General features: G+C 43.8%; 1 long non-coding RNA gene across 2 annotated transcripts; it reads right to left on the reverse strand.

Annotated features, from left to right (window-relative positions):
* Nucleotides 1-2922: 2922 nt before the first annotated feature.
* On the reverse strand, nt 2923-15218 carry LOC125134054 (uncharacterized). 2 transcript variants are annotated; one of them, XR_007136548.1, is made up of 3 exons: nt 15131-15218; nt 5249-5508; nt 2923-3686 (listed from the first exon to the last, which is right to left on the reverse strand). It is a non-coding gene; the product is annotated as an uncharacterized LOC125134054 (long non-coding RNA). The 2 variants fall into 2 exon arrangements; XR_007136547.1 differs by having other exon boundaries at nt 5334-5508; nt 15131-15214.
* Nucleotides 15219-15260: the final 42 nt, after the last annotated feature.

Raw genomic sequence — 15260 nt, forward strand, 5'->3', positions numbered from 1 at the left:
TGGGTTGTTTCTAGTTTTAAACTACCACCAGTAAAGCTGCTCTAGACATTCATGTATAGGTTTTCGTCTTAGCCTAAGTCTTTATTTCTCGGGGAGAAATGCACAAGTGTTTAATCGTATGATAGTTATGTGTTTCCTTTTTTTTGGCCATGCCTGCAACATGTGGAAGTTCCTGGGCCAGGGATTAAACCTGTGCCACAGCAGTGACAACACTGGATCCGTAATGGATAGGCCACCAGGGAACTCTTACTTTTCAAGAAATTATCAAACTGTTTTCCAGAGTGCAGAGGCCAGGATTTTAATGACGATATTCTATTGCCTATAAATGAAATTCACAGGGCCTTTACACACTGGAACACCTACAGCAAGGACTGCTGAGCTGCTGGCCTGGGAAGGGCTGAAGCGCTTAGTCTTTTCTCCAGCACATGGTCTCTGCGGGCCGCCAGGTCAGTATATCATGCTCTGGGTTCACCAAGTCCCCAGGAAGCCCCTGCTCTGCCCTGATGTGGCTGGAATTTGGCTTTTTCTGAATCAGGGCCCTTTTGAATGTATTTAACAGAAATCTACTAAGCTTTAGGCTAAAAAGGGGACTCGATTATGAAGATACAGTGCAGCTGTATATAAGTGCAGCTCAGCAGTGCAAGAGACTGGAGCCAGGAAATGGAAAAGTTCCTTAGATCCAATCAGCCAGTCTAGGGGCCAGTCCTATGGTGTAAGCATGACTGCAGGCAAACAAAATAATAGCAATCTCCAGCTCAGGGGTCCATGACTTGGGATAAAGTCCTGGTTCTACCACTTAGAAGTTGTGTGACCTTGGGCAAGTTATTTAACCTCTCAGTACCTCAGTCTTCTTATCTGAAAATGGGCTCGTAATAGTATCTAGATTATTGCGTTGATAAGGGGAGTAAAGGAGCTAATCTATGTAAACTGGTTTTAAACAGTGCCTGGCATGTGGCCGATGCTAAGGTTAGTTATTGTATTATCATTATCCCAACATTAAATAAGAAGGCACTTAAACTATAGCGCGGTGTCTGGCAAGAGCTCAGTAAATGTTAGCTCTTAGTATTATTTGGAACAATTTTATTGAGGTACAATTCGCATACCATGTAAGTGTACAATTCAGTGGGTTTGGTATATTCACAGAGTTGTGCAGTTAGCACCACAATCCACTTTAGAACATTTTCATTATCCCCCCAAAACCCTAATCATTTCTTAGCCATCACCCTCCAACCCTCGCATCTCTCAAGTCCTAGGCAACCACTGACATATTTTCTCTTCCTCCAGATGTGCCCATTCTGATTATTTTTTTATAAATGGAACCATACAATATGTAGTCCTTTGTAACCAGCTTCTTTCAATTAGCATAATGTTTTCAAGGTTTATCCACATTGTAGCACATGTCAATATTTTATTCCTTTTTATTGTCAAATAATAATCCATTGTGTAAATATATACCACAAGCACTAATTTTGGGGGGAGGGGTTTGGTCCCACCCATGGCATTCGGAAGTTCCTGGGCCAGGGATCAAACCTGATCTACAGCAGTAACTAGAGCCACAGCGGTGAAAATGCCAGACCCTTAACCCGCTCGCTCAAGAGGGAGCTCCTCACAGGTATTAATTTGTATAATTAATAAGACCACCACAATCTTGAATTAGTTTCCTATTGCTGGTGTAACAAATCACCACAAACCTAGTGGTTTAAAACAACAGAAGTGTACTCTCTTAACAGTTTTGGAGACCAAAAGTCAGGAAGGAACCTACAGTTTGGGCAGAGCTGGTTCCTTCTGGAGGCTTCAGGGAAGAATTCATTCCTTGGCTCTTCCAGCTTCTGGTGGCAACTTGCATTCTTTGACTTGCTGTCACATCACTCCCATCTCTGCTTTTGTCATCACATCGCCTACTCCTCTTTTGCAAACGTTTCTCTATCTCCCTCTTTTTTTTTTTTTTTTCTATCTCCCTCTTATAAGGATACCTGTGATTACATTTAGGGCATACCTGCATGATCTCTCCATCTCGATAGCCTTAACTTCTTCACATCTACGAAGTCTCTTTTGCCAAATAAGGTAACACTCACAGGTTCCAGAGATTAGGATCTGGATGTCTTCGGGGACCAATTTTCAGCTTCCACACCCCTTGGTTAAAATGTCTTTCTTTTCTAGTATCGGTAAATATGTCCAGTAATCAATAGAATAGTAATGATGCAACTGTCCTGGGGCAGATATCTGTGACAGTGATACTGATATGATTGCTTTTCATCACTTCTGGCTGAGTAGAAAAGTGCAACCGTAGTGTAAACCCCAATTGCAGTTTAAGTGGAGGAAGTGGCAGATTTTGGCACAAAGTTCTAATAACACTTTTTGGTTTTGTTTTGTTTTGTTTTGCTTTTTTTAGGGCTGCACCCAGTGGCATATAGAAGTTCCCAGGCTAAGGGTTGAATCGGAACTACAGCTGCCAGCCTACATCACAGCCACAGCAGTGCAGGATCCAATCCGCGTCTGTGACCTACACCACAGCTCATGGCAACACTGGGTCCCTGACCCACGGAGCGAGACCAGGGATCGAACCCACATCGTCAGGGATCCTAGTCAGGCTCATTAACCGCTGAACCATGAAGGGAACTCCCCCAATAACAACTTATGAACAGTTTTCTATGTTCCAGGAAATTTACATCTTTTATCTTTAAAAGACAGTTTTGCAAGGTGGGCATTTTATTTCTATTTTTTATTTTATTTTTTTATTTTTTGGCTTTTTTAGGGCTGCACCCATGGCATATGGAAGTTCCCAGGCTAGGGGTTGAATTGGAGCTACAGCTGCCAGCCTCCACCACAGCCACAGCAACAGGGGATCCTACCCATGTCTTCGACCTACACCAGAGTTCACGGCAACACTGGGTCCTTACTCACTGAGTGAGGCTAGGGATCAAACCTACATCCTCATGGATACTAATCAGATTCTTTTCCGCTGCACCACAGCAGGAACTTTGTGAGAAGGGCATTCTAGAGAATAAGGACATTGAACCCTAGCAAGAGTAAGCCACCTGCCCAAGGTCATAAGGATAATAAGCAGCAGAGTCAGAATCTGAACTCAGATCTTCATAATGTGGACACCAAAATCTCAGGCCCACGGTCACTCCATCAAGCTGCCCCTTGAGAAATAGGGACTCTTCACCCTCTAACACATTCCCCTCTTCATGACATTGGCCCCGGGTGGCTGTTAGACCAGAATAACAACCAAGACATGTTGTATGTAACTCAGGCACCCCAGTTCAGTCATCTGTGACGCCTCAGGGACCAGAGTTCACAGTGTCTGCTTGGCACCCCCGTCAGGGCTTTGACAAGCAACATGTTTGTTAGACACGATGTCCTTTCAAGGCTCAACCAAACAGCCCAGCCTGCCTGCACTGACCAGCAGAACAGGCCCCAGGCTGAGTCACTGCCCAGGTTGTTTCACAACCTGTTTATGTGCTGAGGCGGCAGAGGCAGGGGAGAATATTGTGGGTGACCAGCACCAGCGTCTTCCTGAGCTCCTGGACAGAAAGGTGGCTCCCGCTGACAGGTGCAAGGAGAGCTTGGCTCCCCCTGTGCGCACCCAGTTATCAGAGTTTTCTTGTTTCTTCTAGGCTCACTCTTTGACCTTCAATATAATCCTGAACCAAGGGAAGTTTCAACAAGCCTCAGTTCCTCATCTGGAAAATGGGAAATGTATGCATGTTTAAATTACTGTGCATGCTATGGGCACCCTATAATTTAATATTTATAGTGAACCAGTGAGGTAGATGCTATTATTTCTTTTTTTCTGTCTTTTTCTTTTTTTTTGTCTTTTCACTTTTTCTGGGGCCGCTCCCACAGCATATGGAGGTTCCCAGGCCAGGGGTCTAATTGGAGCTGTTGCTGCCACCTATGCCAGAGCCACAGCAAAGAGGGATCCGAGATGTGTCAGCGATCCACACCACAGCTCACAGCAATGCCAGATCCTTAACCCACTGACCAAGGCCAGGGGTCAAACCTGAAACCTCATGGTTCCTAGTTGGATTCGTTAACCACTGAGCCACGACGGGAACTCCTAGATACTATTATTTCATTTTACCAATGCAGATACTGAGCAGCAGAGATGTTACATCCCACAGTTGGTTAGTGCAGGGTCAGGAATTGACCCCAAGTCTGTATGACTAAAGAGCCTGGGTTCAGGGAGTTGCCGTCGTGGCGCAGTGGTTAACGAATCCGACTACGAACCATGAGGTTGCGAGTTCGATCCCTGCCCTTGCTCAGTGGGTTAATGATCCGGTGTTGCCGTGAGCTGTAGTGTAGGTTGCAGACGCGGCTCAGATCCTGCATTGCTGTGGCTCTGGCGTAGGCTGGCAGCTACAGCTCCAATTTGACCCCTAGCCTGGGAACCTCCATATGCCGTGGGAGCGGCCCAAGAAATGGCAAAAAGATTTAAAAAAAAAAAAAAAAAAAGAGCCTGGGTTCAGAAGGAAATAGCAAGAGAAAAGTCTGGCCACTGTTGAGGGCTTGCCATTTTATGCTGAGTCATTTAGGCAAATACCTCCTGCTTGCTGGGCCTTGGTTTCCCCATCCATTCTGTGGGGTGGGGGACAGGGAGTTGATCACTTTTAAGTCTATGATTCTTTGCTTTCATGTCAATAGGTCTTTCCCCATATCACCCTTTGGGCTTGGTCTCTATCTCCTGAGCAGCCCATTCTGGGGGGTGGAGCAGACAACAGTGATGAGGGAGTCTCCCAACTTGGAGATTTCTCAGAAAGTCTCGGCTTCTTTTTTGGCCACCATATCCCCATGGCATATGGAGTTCCCCAGGCCAGGGTTCAGATCCAAGCTGCAGTTGTGACCTATGCTGCAGCAGTGGCAACACCGGATCCTTTAACCCACTGTGTTGGGTGGGGTATTGAACATGTGTCCTGGTGCTGCAGAGATGCCAGTGATCCTTTTGTGCCACTATGGGAACTCCTCAGCTCTTCTTTTTTTTTTTTTAAGTCCTTTTAGGGCTGCATGCAAATCATATGGAGGTTCCCAGGCTAGGGGTCAAAGTGGAGCTGTAGCTGCCGGCCTACGCCACAGCCACAGCAACACAGGATCTGAGCTGCGTCTGTGACCTATACCACAGCTCACAGCAACACCAGATCCTTAACCCACTGAGCGAGGCCAGGGATCGAACCCACATCCTCCTGGATACTAGTCGGGTTTGCTAACCACTGAGCACAACAAGAACTCCTCCTCAGCTCTTACTTACAATTTTTTCATGACTTCCACTGAGCCGTGTCCACATCCATAAAATTGGGATGACCTAGTACCAGCATCCTAGTCATGGTACATACCACTATGCTAGGTGTGTCATAAACATTTCCTTCTATCTTCATAATTGCCATAGGAGAGGATGTCACTGCTTGAGGTCATCTGGTTCATAGGATGTAGAGCTGACATGTCAGTCTAGGTGAGGTGTGTCTGCTTCTTTGTCCTTTGCTGCACTGCCCCTCCTGTTACCTCTTGCTCCTAAAGTGGGAGACGGGACCAAAACAAATGAAAAGCCCACATGTGAACCATTAAGAGTCGTCACTAATTCTCTCTTTCCCACTGTAGTGGGAGCTGGAACCCAAGTCTTCCACCATTTTTGTATCCACAAATAATGCCAAGGTTTTTATCTAGGGGTTCTTGGTATGTAATTGCTTTTTAAAATTTTTATTTTAGAATGATTTTTATTTTTTCCATTATAGCTGGTTTACAGTGTTCCGTCAATTTTCTACTATACAGCCAGGTGACCCAGTCACACATATATGTATACATTCTTTTTTCTCACATTATCATGCTCCATCATAAGTGACTAGATATAGTTCCCAGTGCTACACAGCAGGATCTCATTGCTTATCCATTCCATGTAATTGCTGACGGATATAATCCTATTTACAAAGGACAAGTCACTCAACAATACTGGCCATACAGGAAGGAAAACAATGTTAGGAATTAGTTCCCTGGTTGACTTGGTCTTTATCAAGGACCCTGTGCCCATTTCCTTCTTCATATATTTTCAGCTTTATTCCACTGAGGATTTTTTTTTTTCCTTTTTAGGGCCACACCTGAAGTTCCCAGACTAGGGGTCAAGTTGAAGCTACAGCTGCCGGCCTACACCACAGCCACAGCAACATGGGATCCAAGCCACGTCTGCGACTTACACCACAGTTGATGGTAACTTCAGATCCTTAACCCACTGAGCGAGGCCAGGGATCGAACCAGTGTCTTCAAGGATACTAGCCTGGTTCATTACTGCTGAGCCACAGTAGGAACTCCACCAGCATGATTTTTTGACACTGCCACATTCTCACTCTTTCCCTGGGGGAATGGGAAGACGGAACCCTAAGAGCAAGTGGAAAAGGCAGTGAAACACAATTCCCTAACAGTTCACCTATTCTGACCTCCATTCTCACTTCTTTCCCATCTGTGGGGGTCGCACTGAGGTCACACACCTGTCCTGTCATCCCTGACAACCTCAGCCTCCAGCAGGTCTTTGCCTGAATTTCTGTGCTTCTTACACAGTGTAGCATTTTATCCACTTTTCTCTGCCTCCTCCTGGGGTTAATTCTCTCCCTTACTCTGCTTTTTATTTTCCCAATATTTATTGTGTGCCAAACCCTGTGCCTCAAGTTGCTTTGACTTTCCAATTACTGAAAATGGAGGAGGTAACTTTCTCCTAAATATTTGAACTGTTTTTCTTAAATATTACAATTTCTTACAATAACATGGGGAAAAAACTGGAAATTTTTTTCATTATTTTAGTCAGTTTTTTTGCAGTCCAAATCCATACAATTAAAACACCCATTTAAATGTGCAGCTTGGGTGGTGTAGGTCACAGACACAGCCTGGATCCTGAGTTGCTGTGGCTCTGGTATAGGAGGGCAGCTACAGCTCCAATTCGACCCCAGCCTGGGAACTTCCACATGCTGCACTTGTGGTCCTAAAAAGAAAAAAAAAAAAAAAAAAGAAAGATAGAAAGAAAAAAGAAAAAAAAATACATGTGCAGCTTGATGAGTTTTGACAAATATACACACCTCAGTAACCACCACCACAATCAAAATAGAGAATATCTTTGGAGTTCCCGTTGAGGCGCAGTGGAAATGAATCCGACTAAGAACGATGAGGTTGTGGATTCGATCTCTGGCCTTGCTCAGTGAATAAAGGATCCAGCGTCCCTGTGAGCTGTGGTGTACGTCGCAGACTCGGCTTGGATCCCAAGTTGCTGTGGCTCTGGTGTAGGCTGGCGGCTACAGTTCCAATTCAACCTCTGGTCTGGGAACCTTCATATGCCGCAGGAGCGGCCCTAAAAAGTCAAAAAAAAAAAAAAAGCAAGAAAAAAAAAGGCAAAAAAAAAGATATAGAATGTTTTTGTTTTCCCAATTATGTATTCTTTTGCTGCTGGCTTCCTTCACTTAGAATGTTTTTATTTATTTATTTTTTGGCCACACCCAAGTCATAGAAGTTCCTGGGCCAGGAACTGAATCTGCAACACAGCCGGACAACACCCTATCCTTAACTCACTCAGGCACAAGACAATGCCAAAGGTTGTTTGTTTGTTTGTTTGTTTTCTTTTTTCTTTTTATGGCCACACGTGCGGCATATGGAAGTTCCCAGGCTAGGGGTTGAATTGGAGCTGCAGCTGCCAGCTGGTGCCGCAGCCACAGCATCTTTGGATCCAAGCTGCATCTGCAACCTACACCACATCGTTTGGCAATGCTGGATCCTTAACCTACTGAAGGAGGCCAGGGATTGAACTTGCATCCTCATGGACACTACATTAGGTTCTTAACCCTCTGAGTATATACTGGTTTGTAATCTCCTTTTTTGTTTGTTTAATTTATCATTAACATCCTTCCAAGGCATGAGGCTACAGTGTTATTGTTTTTTTGTTTTTGTTTTTGTTTTCTTTTTGTCTGTGGCATATGGAGGTTTCTAGGCTGAGGGTCTAATTGGAGCTACAGCTGCTGGCCTACGCTACAGCCACAGCAACGCAGGATCCGAGCAGTGTCTGTGACCTACACCATAGCTCACAGCAACGCCAGATCCTTAACCCACTGAGCAAGGCCAGGGATCGAACCTGCATCCCCACGGATACTAGTCGGATTCATTTCCACTGAGCCACAATGGGAACTCCATATCACACAAAGGATTTTGTACTGGCTTATTTTAGTTGACATCATAATGTTTTTTTCACATTCTTTCTTTTGTAACTATTTTTGATTGTATGTAATATATTATCACTAAAATGTAGGCTCAGTCAGAAGAAGGATTTAGGTTGTCTTGCTATTCATATATTCTAAGAGCCCAGTACAACGCCTGGCCTACAGCAGGCACTCAATTAGTATTGACTAAACTATATGCCACAGCTTGCCTTACTATCTCCATAAAGAGACATGTCCATTCTCTGTAAAATTTTCATTTTCTCTCTCTCCCCTTTTTTTGTCTTTTGAGGACTCTCTCTCTCTCGTTTTTTGTTTGTTTGTTTGTTTTTTTTTGTCTTTGTAGGGCCACATTTGTAGCACACTTAGCAGGCTAAGTGTCAGATCAGAACCGTAGCCTGGAGTTCCCGTTGTGGCGCAGTGGTTGACGAATCCGAATAGGAACCATGAGGTTGCGGGTTCGGTCCCTGCCCTTGCTCAGTGGGTTGGCGATCCGGCGTTGCTGTGAGCTGTGGCATAGGTTGCAGATGCAGCTCGGATTCCGCGTTGCTGTGGCTCTGGTGTAGGCCAGTGGCTACAGCTCCGATTCGACCCCTAGCCTGGGAACCTCCATATGCCTCGGGTGCAGCCCAAAGAAATAGCAAAAAGACAAAAAAAAAAAAACAAAAAACAAACCCTAGTCTCCGGCCTACACCACAATCACAGCGATGCCAGATCCCAGCTACACAGCTACATGTGTGACCTACACCACAGCTCTCAGCAACGCCAGATCCTTTATCCCACTGAGCGAGGCCACAAACCCACATATTCATGGATACTAGTCCGGTTCTTAACCCACTGAGCCACCACGGGACCTCCTCATTTGTTCTTTTTTTAATGTTTATGCCTGCCTATTCAACCAAACACTACTTAAAAGGCAGTGTCTGAAAACACCTTTTACATGCTCAGCACGTTGGGTGTATCATCTATATTCTTCACAGCAATCCTGTCCACGGGATCATCTCCCTGGTTTACAGATTAAGAAACAAGCTTTTGGAAATTAAGCAAGTAGCTCAAGACCAAAAATCAGTACTCAGATGAGCCTAGATATGATCCATGTTTGTTTGTTTTAACCCATGTTTAATAAGAGTTCAAATCCCACAATCTTATTGGGAATAGTTGAAATTATTATTAATACTTGCTATGTGCCACATGTATCCGTCAATTCTCATAACAACCTTAGAGAGAAGTACTAGCATCTCCCCATTGGAGAGATGAGGACATGAGGTTCGCAGAAGCAAAGTAACTTGCCCAAGTTTACATGGCTAGACAGATCATTGGATTGTAACACAAGGGGCCTGAGTCCAGGGCCATCTTAAACCCTAAGCTCTTGGGTGTTAACCCAGGCCCTTCTGCATCTCCATGGAGTCTCTTTGGGCTTCTTAATCTCCTCTGGGCTGGACACAGAGTGTCACCCAGGGAATGGTGGGGTTTTTTTTTAATGATTTTTATTAGTTTCCATTATAGCTGATTTACAGTGTCCTGTCAATTTTCTACTGTACAGCAAGGTGACCCAGTCTCACATACATATATATACACATTCTTTTTTCTCACATTATCATGCTCCATCATAGGTGACTAGATATGGTTTCCAGTGTTATACAGCAGGACACCCAGGAAATGTTTGAGTTGAGAGTGTATATGATGGCAGATGACCCTTTGACCCAAAGAAGGGGTTAATGATGATGAGGTCTTAGGGGAGACAATCCCTTTTACTTCCAAAGATACCACAGGGAAGACTCACAATTCTGGCAGCTGTGAGACTGGAAGAACACCACCTGTGTCAGAAGGCTGATGTGAGAAGTAAATGAGTGATCCAGAGTCACAGAGTGAATTAGCCCACGCCTGTATGGTACCCAGTAAGCACAAACTAAAGAGGAGCTGTTCGTGGGCCCCCACCTAGGAAATTCAAGACCCAGTGGGTTAATTATCCTCAGACAGAAAACAACACTGACTTTCCCAGACAGACCTAAGAGGGGAGAAACCCAAACAGACAGTTACAGTTCAGCTAAAACAGGGCTAATCTTTAATCTTTTATGGATATGTGTAATACATTAACTATTATAGCCGATCCCCTCGAGGCACCTCGACACCTGGTCAACCAGAGACCAGGGTTGGGTTGGCTGGGCTAAGTGGAAAGGAGCAAGTAAATAGGCCAATTACCCTTCTGCAACAGACTTTCTTGGGTCCCTGCCTCTAGATTGAGAGGATGAAAAGGCTGATGCTGCCTGTCATACAAGGGTGGGGTAGGAAGGTGAACTCTTGAGTCAGCAGCCAGCAGAAAATACTAGGCACAAAATAACCTGGGGTGTTTTACCTGTCTCTCTGCAAACCAAACTCCTTAAGAGCCAGATTCTATTATGTATTATTTGTCATTGGGTGTTTGCTCATGATGGTTACTATTAATAATGATGTCGGTGTTTTCATAATAGGAAAAAAATCCAAAGGTGAAGAATTACTAAGGCTAGGTGTCTCTATGAATTATGAAATCATAAGTTTCAACTACCATATTTTTTCAACACTAAATGTACTTTGTGTCCATGTTTAGCAGACTTTGTCTTTGAATACATATGTACATGTATATGTACCAGCATTTTTCAACTGCCAGAAACTGTTATTAAGCACATGCTGTGACTTACGAGCAAATAGCATCTAAGAATTGAGGCAATATAATAGTTCAAACTCCCACTCCAGATGAGAATTCTTTCCACCATCATCTCTGCTTTCCACTGGAAAGGAGTTTACTTCTCATCTAGGTAGTCCTTTTCCTAACTAGACAGCATCACTGTGACCAATTGCTCCTTACATGGAGCCTAAATCTGTCTCCCTATAGTTTCCATCCAGCATTTCTAGTTCTGTCCTCTTGATTTACTCAAAATAAGTCAAATCTTTCTTAGGATGCAGAGTGGCTTAGGTCAGAGGCAAACAGATCTTTTTAATCCTGACTCTACCAGTTATTAGCAAGTAACTTAATTTCCATTCCTTCATCTGTTAAGTAGGTTAAAGTACTCATTGCTGTGTGGTTTTTAAGGGTTTTTTTGTGGGGTTTTTATTGGGGAGGGGGTGTTTCGGGGCCATGCCCTCAGCATGTCGACTTTCCAGGGCCAGGGATCGAAGCTACACCACAGCAGCAACTCGAGCTGCTACAGTGACAATGCCGGAAACTTAACCTGCTGTGCCACAAGGGAACAGGAGTTCATGAGGTTTAAATGAGAGAAATTTGTACAAAGTATCTGGCACCTGATGCTCAATAAACGTAAGCTAACCCTCTCCTCTTCCTCTAGGCTCTTTCTTTGCTGGCTTTGTTATGTATTGTTTTTGCACAGTGTGCAGTGGGTTTATGTGGGATCTCAGTTCTGAGACCAGAGATTGAACCCTGGCTGCAGCAGAGAAAGCTCCAAATTCTAGCCACTAGACCACAAGAGAATTCCCTGTTATAATTTTACATATTTGTGGAGAGATGTTATATTCCACCCTTCTCAAGTCTTTTCCAATTTAAATATTCCCAGTTCTTAAACCATTCTCCTAATAATAACACTGGTTCACTGCATACCTACAAAATACATATGTGCCAGGCACTGCTGAAGCCCTAAGAATTTAAATAACTTGCCTAGAGCCACATAAGCAGTGGCCAGGATTCAAACCTTGATATGTCTGGCTCTAAAGCCACATATTCAGATCTAGATCCTATAGCAATACTGTCCAATAGAAATATAATGTGAGTCATATATGTAATTTTTAATATTCTAACTACACTTTTTAAAAAATGAGAGGAGTTCCTGTCATGGCTCAGTGGAAACGAATCTGACTATGAACCATGAGGACACAGGTTTGATCCCTGGCGTCACTCGGTGGGTTAAGGATCCAGCATTGCCATCAGCTGTGGTGTAGGTCACAGACACGGCTCAGATCTGGCATTGCCATGGTTGTGGTGTAGGCCAGTGGCTACAGCTTTGACTCAGCCCCTAGCCTGGGAACTTCCATATGCCATGGGTGCAGCCCTAAGACAAACAAACAAACAGAGTTCTGAAGGAATTTGCTTTGCTCTAGTCTTCATCAGGTGAAAATACAAGAAGCAGACAATCTGCTACTCAAATTTCTGTTGTTCATAAACCTCCCTATATTATTTTGTTATAGCAGCCCAAGCTAAGACACAGAGAATACATGATTCCTTCTTTCAAGATATTTACGGTCTGGAGTTCCATCATGGCTCAGTGGTTAACAAACCAACTAGCACCCATGAGGACTCAGGTTCAATCCCTGGCCTCACTCAGTGGGTTAAGGATCCAGCGCTGCCATGAGCTATGGTATAGGTCATAGACATGGCTTGGATCTCATGTTGCTGTGGCTGTGGTGTAGGCCAGAGGCCACAGCTCCAATTCGACCCCTAGCCTGGGAACTTTCATATGCTGCACCTGCGGCCCTAAAATATATATATATAGGATCTATTGATGGAGATAGAGCATGCAAAAAATATATTCAATGAGATATATTTGCTTGCTCAAATGAGAGATATAAAGTACAATGACAACCCATAGCCTGGGAACTTCTATGTGCCACAGGTGCGGCCCTAAAAATAAATAAATAAATAAGTAAAATAAAATTAAAAATGTATATATAATAACAATAGCTACTATTTATTGATTGCTTACAATAAGCTAGACACCTTGCTCCATGTTTCATAAACATCTCATTTTATTTTTACAAACTCCCTCTTGGAAAGTACTGTTTTTTTATTTTTTATTTTTTTGTCTTTTTAGGGCCACACCTGTTACTTATGGAGGTTCCCAGGCTAGGGGTTGAATTGGAACTGTAGTCTCTGGCCTACATCACAGCCACAGCAATGCCATATCCTACACCACAGTTCATGGAAACACTGGATCCTTAACACACTGAGCAAGGCCAGGGATTGAACCTGCATCCTCATAGATACTAGTAAGATTTGTTTCCACTAAGCCAAGACAGTAACTCTGAAAGTACTATTTTATTTTGCTTTATTTTATTTCATTTCATTTTATTTTTGTCTTTCCAGGGCTGCACCCACAGCTTATGGAAGTTCCCAAGTTAGGGGCTGAATTGGAGGTGCAGCTTCGGGCCTACACCACAGCCACAGCAACTCTGAATTCTTAACCCACTGAGTGAGGCGAGGGATTGAACCCGAGTCCTCATGGATACCAGTTGAGTTTGCTAATCACTGAGCCATGACAGGAACTCCTGAAAGTACTATTTTTAACTCTATTTTTTTAAAAAGGAAGCTGAGGGTCAGAGAGGGGAAGTGAATTGCCCAAAGTTGCATAGCTGGGTAGTGGAAGAGAAAAGAAGTGAGCCCCATTCTAAGCTCCAGGCCTCACATTCTTCTTCTTCTTCTTCTTTTTTTTTTTTGCTTTTTAGGGCTACACTCGAGGCATATGGAGGTTCCCAGGCTAGGGGCTGAATCCGAACTACAGTTGCCAGCCTATGCCACAGCCACAGCAACGCCAGATTCGAGCCATGTCTGCGACCCACACCACAGCTCATAGCAACGCCAGATCCTTAACCCACTGAGCAAGGACAGAGATCGAACCTGCAACCTCATGGTTCCTAGTCGGATTCGTTCCCGCTGCTCCATAATGGGAACTCTGAGGCCTCACATTATCACATTTTCTCCATCCCTATAACTCATGAGTCTTGTCCAAGTTTTACCATATTGTTCACCCAATTCTTACCTATTCTTTTTTTTTTAATTTAATCCTACTTTTGAAATGTCAGATAAAATGTGGGTAATATTTTTTTTAAGTTTAAAAATGTAAATGAGTAAGACAGTATAAATTACAGCAGGGGAAACTGGAATTATAAATGACTGTATAGGAGTTCCTGTCATGGCTCAGCAGAAATGAATCTAACTAGTACCCATGAGGATGCAGGTTCCATCCCCAGCCCCAATCAGTGGGTTAAGGATCCAACATTGCCATGAACTGTGGTGTAGTTGCAGACTTGGCTTGGATCTGGCACAGCTGTGGCTGTAGCGTAGGCCAGGGGCTACAGCTCTGATTCAACCCTGGCCTGGGAACTTCTATATGCCTTGCTTGGTGAGTTGGGGGTCCAGGATTGCCATGAGCTGTGGTGTAGGTCACAGATGCGGCTCAGATCGCACATTGCTGTGGCTGTGGCATAGGTCAGCACCTGAAGCTCTGATTCAACCCCTAACCTGGGAACTTTCATATGCCATGGATGCAGCCCTAAAAAGAAAAAAAAAAAAAAAAGAGATGTGTAGCAATTAAGAGGGTGGGTTCTGAAATCAGGCAGCTGCTTAAATTTGTACCCCAGTCTAACTCCTTGGTGTGTTATTTCTTGATGCCTAAGTTTCTCCATTAGTAAAATTAAGTAATAATTATACTTGGGTTACAGGGCTGCTGTGAAGATCAAAAATTCCAATATTTTGTTCATTAAGGATTTTTTTTTCCACATTAAATTCGTAAAAGATTGCATTACAATTTTTTGACTTGTTAGGAGTTTTGGTGCCCCTTAAAATTTTCGCTCCAGGGAGTGCCTCAACCACCATACTCTAGCTCCATTCTTTGCATTTTACATGCTTGACACACAAGCAACATTCAATAAATGAGTTGAATTTACTTATCTCCCAAAATTTTTGAATTGAGGTAAAATAAACACAGAAGAGTGAACAAATATCAAATGTATTGCTGAGTTCCCTAATTGTTCAGAACAGTCTGCTAAACAGTAAAAGATGTCTTTCCTTCTTATCTTCAGGTACTCAACCAAAAGAAGTTTTGGTTTTATGATCTCTTTTTTTCTTCAGCTCTCCTCCCCCGGCTCTCTTTTCCCCCTGTAAGTTCCAAAAGAATTCCTTGACAAAAACAACTCCAGGCCGTCACACTTGAAAAAAAGAAAATATTTTCCGGGAGGACTACCTTTGATGTCAAGGTCCACCTCACGCCCCGAGGAACGCGCTCAGGAAGGCCGCTCTCTTCCACGCAGAATCGCAGTTTGCGCATGCGCTTCTACTTGCCAGGCCGCAGAGATGATTTTTATGCCTTCCCG

The sequence above is a fragment of the Phacochoerus africanus genome, chromosome 8 (assembly GCF_016906955.1).
Source record: "Phacochoerus africanus isolate WHEZ1 chromosome 8, ROS_Pafr_v1, whole genome shotgun sequence".
NCBI lineage: Eukaryota > Metazoa > Chordata > Mammalia > Artiodactyla > Suidae > Phacochoerus > Phacochoerus africanus.